Here is a 4,521-nt window from a genome sequence, read left to right on the forward strand (position 1 = left end):
TAAAAATACATAGGGAAAAATTGGGTATCAACACCATGCCTAGGCAAGCCTTAGGTAATCAGTCTCTATATGTATATAAACTGGAAACTGCGTTTGATTATGTTAAACTGCTTAAGCTTAACAAGCTATAAAAACTATTAGGCAAATTGGTTAGGATTCCGCCACTTTGTTTATGCATATCCTGAATCTGTAACATTCATCTAGATGCCATGTTCTTAGGATTTCCAACTTTCTTCAAAATCTGTGTTTTAGACGTGCTGTTTGTTTGCCTATATACATGCAGAGGTAAATGTGAGCCTTCTAACTGCTTGTCTTTATTTGCTTGTCCTATATGTTATTTGCCTGTCGCCTAGATTTTTACCTTTTATAAACCTTAGGCTATCTAGAACTGTCCAGATTTAGAGGTCCCAAATTCCTCCAAGACCACAAGGAAGGGATGGGTAGCAGCACGCTTAGAGGTCGTTAATTAAACTCGCTTATAACCACTAAGGGGAGGGTAATGGGTAGTAAAAGGATATGATGACTTGCGCACTAATGTCACGTGTAGCCCCTCATTGAGGAGTGATTACCGGGCATTGCATGGGTATGATCCTGTAGGCCATTCAACTTAGGACTTCCCTTTCCCAACTCCTATACGTGTTTAAATTCTCTAAACTTCCTTTTCTCTACATGTAAGTTGTTCAAACCTCTTTTATCTTCATTATATGAACTTCCTTGATCATATATGTATGGGGAAAGTTACTTTATTTGAAAATACTTGCTTGCTTGTTAATTGACTAATTCATATAGTTTAAGTTCGGCTGGGACTCACTGTTGTGGACCGCGAGGGGTGCTTAACACCTTCCCCTCAAGGTTATTTCGAGCCCTTACCCAAACCTCTGGTAATGCAAACTAGTTACGTGATTTATTCGCTCTAGGTGCCCTAACGCACCGTAATCCGTTAGGTGGCGACTCTTCAAATACCCAATTTCCAAAAGGAAACGAGTTGTTCCCCCATGAATGTCGAAACCCGAAATTCTCCGCGAGGAGGAAAAAGGGGGCGCGACAGCAATCATGACCATCAAGGGTCAATCAACCCATAAATAGGCAAGAGATGCTAATTAGGAATCTATGGATTAAGGTAAGTGAGTAGAAATCAGTAAATTATTTCAGCAAACAATGAAACCCTAGATAATTTAGTTAATCAATCAATTATTCAAACAATAACGGACGAAAATGTTGAAGTTACACAATGAACAGCCAAGCAATCGAACCAGAAAAAAACCATGTGAGAAAGATTAAACAAAACATAAGAATCTCAGAAAACTTTTTCGCAAAAACAGAAGTGGAATCCCTAAAAAAATTTAAAAATACTTAGGGTTGATTAATAGTAGGAAGATCAGGAGAATCATAAAGAAACAGTCATGGAAACTCGAAACTACTTCAAACACAGAGGTTCGACCAACAAATACCGAGAAAACCAAACCCTAATATAACAAAGTGCTTAAAAATCGGTTAATCAGTAAATAAATAAGGGAACCATAAGGAAAAATCAATGACGAACTCAAAATTGCTCCAGATCTACAAGGATCTGGACAGATTCAAGTCCAAACATTAGGGTTTTGAAGAAAAAGGAAAGGGTAAAGAGAATCTGGTCATGAATCAAAGATTTGAGCCGTAAAACATCGATAGAAAGCACTCACAGACCATAGACAGACTCTTAGAGAGTTTTGAACAATATCTGGACTAGATCTCTTCGAGATCTTTCCATGAAATCACAAAATCGAGCAACCAGGGGAAGTAGGAGGCCTGTAGGGGTCTCAAACACTCATGGAAATCCATGGATCGAGTGAGAATCGGAGGGATTAGGGCTGGTTTCGGGTGGCGGCGGCTAGGGTTAGGGTTGGGTCTCAGAGAGAGACGGAGAGGAGAGGAGTTTTAGGGCGGTTGTTTTATGTAAAATGAATTAGGGTTAGTGGTATTTAGGAATTAAAAAAGGAAAGGAATGATACAGACCGTAGATCTCAAAGATCAACGATCGCGATTGATCCTGGGGTTGGGGCGGGTTGGATTTAATTGGGCTAGGTCTGATTGGTTTGGGCCGATTTTAATTGAACTGGGACCGAATTTGGGCTGTTTAATTAGGCTAGGTCCGAAAAATAAAAGGGGCCATTTGTTAAATACCCATTTAATTAATAAAAATAATTTTAAAAAATAATTAACAGATTACAAAAAATGATTTTCATACCTAGAAATGTTTTAAAATAATTATTTAGTATTTAAAAAATATAAAAAGCTATTTTCTGGTAGAATAATTTAATAATGCATGCATGGGCTATAATTGCAAAGTGATTGCAATTATAACCCCAAAAATGCAATTGTGCCTGTTTGTGCAATAATTACAACTTAGTACAAATACAAATGATAAAATTAAGCGACAAAATTATTATAAAACTATTTGTGATGCAATTAGTAATTGTTTATATAAATGAGAATACTGGGGATAAATTAATTAAAACCCTTAAAATATAGAAATTATGGAGAAATATTAATTGATGCTAATGCATAGTTTTGCAGGTGTATATGCATTTTAAAAAATATTATAGGAAAAAATTGGGTATCAACACTACTTGGACTATTCTTCTCTTTCACCACAATATCAATCTTTTTTGGCTGCCACATTTGAGATAGAACCTGCATCTTATGTTGAAGCAATGAAGGACCCTAGATGGATTAAAGCTATGAAAACAGAAATTGATGCTCTTGTCCTAAACAACACATGGGAAGTAGTTGATGTGCCCAAAGGCAAGGTTCCTATTAGATGTAGGTGAGTCTACAAGATCAAGTATAAATCCAATGGGGAGATTGAGAGGTTCAGGGCTAGGTTAGTGGCAAAGGGTTATAATCATCAAGAGGGACTAGACTACCAGGAGACATTCTCTCAAGTAGTTAAAATGGTACAGTACGGGTGGTTATTGCTCTTGTAGCCATGAATCAGTGGAACCTCTACCAAATGGATGTCTGCAATGCTTCCCTTCAAGGTGATCTTGAAGAGTAAGTTTATATGCAGCTCCCACCAGGTTTTGGTAGTCAAGGGGGGAACAAGGCATGCAGAGTACACAAATCCTTATATGGGCTCAAACAAGCGTCAAGACAGTGGAATTTGAAGCTCACTGAGGCACTGATTAATGCAGACTTTGTACAGAGCAAGCATGATCATTCTTTGTTCACCTTGAGGAAAAATGATAAACTTGTTATCATCCTTGTCTATGTTGATGACCTCCTTATCACAGGAAATGATGCTGATATGATTCAAGAAGCCAAGACAATCCCTCATAAGGGATTCAAAATTAAGGACTTGGGCCTTTTGAAATACTTCTTGGGGATTGAAGTTAGCAGATCTCAGAAAGGCATATTGCTATGCCAAAGGAAGTATACAGTGGAACTAATAGCAGAGTTGTGCTTAGCAGGGTCTAAACCTGCAATCATTTTAATGGAGTAAAACAGGAAGTTAACAACAGTGGAGTATGATACACACTGTAACTTGAAGGATGATCCAGCACTCACAGATGTCAAAGGATATCAAAAGCTTATAGGGAAGCTTTTTATATTTGACATTAACTAGGCCTGATATTGCCTATACAGTACAGACTTTAAGCCAATTCATGCAAGCTCCTAAGAAGTCACACTTAGAGGCAACACATAGATTGTTGAGATACTTGAAGAATGAACCAGGATTAGGCATTTTCATGAGTGCATATGGTGACATGACTCTAAGAGCATACTGTGATGCAGACGGGCAAGCTGTCCAAATTCAAGGAAGTCAGTAAGAGGTTACTTGGTAAAATTTGGAAAGTCTCTAATCTCATGGAAGTCAAAAAAGCAAAGTACAGTAGCAAGGAGTTCAGCAGAATCAGAGTATAGGAGTATGGCACTGACAGTTTCTGAATTGATCTGGCTGCTAGGAGTTTTCAAAGAATTGGGAGTTGAATTGCCTATTCCAATTCAGTTGTTCACTGATAGTAAAGCAGCAATGCAGATAACAAGCAATCCAATTTTTTCATGAACGAACCGAACATATAGAGATCGATTGTCACTTTATAAGAGAAAAGGTGCAAGAAGGACTGATTCAACCTATATATGTTCCAACAGAAGAACAGGCAGCAAACTTGTTAGCTAAAGGACTTGGAAGTGTTCAACATCACCATCTGATGTGCAAACTAGGTGTTTCACCTAGCTTGAGGGGGAGTGAGATGGTTAAAGTGACAGCTGGTGATAGTTGTACATATGAAGGCTTGAAGGGTGACAAAGTTAGTTAGGTGACAGCTGTGTATAGTAGCAAGTTAGTTAATTAGTTAGTGTTGGCAGTTAATTATAAATACCCCACGTGTACAGTGTTATTGGCTGATAAGCCATTGTATTTTCTCTCCATTTTCTCTGTAATTGAAGATTGTTTCCAGAATCTTCTTCTTCTTCCTTCGATTTAGTCTCAGCTTCAATCCTCCACCCTCTAATGGTGGATTTTATCAAAAATTATTGTGA

The sequence above is a fragment of the Nicotiana attenuata genome, unplaced genomic scaffold (assembly GCF_001879085.1).
Source record: "Nicotiana attenuata strain UT unplaced genomic scaffold, NIATTr2, whole genome shotgun sequence".
NCBI lineage: Eukaryota > Viridiplantae > Streptophyta > Magnoliopsida > Solanales > Solanaceae > Nicotiana > Nicotiana attenuata.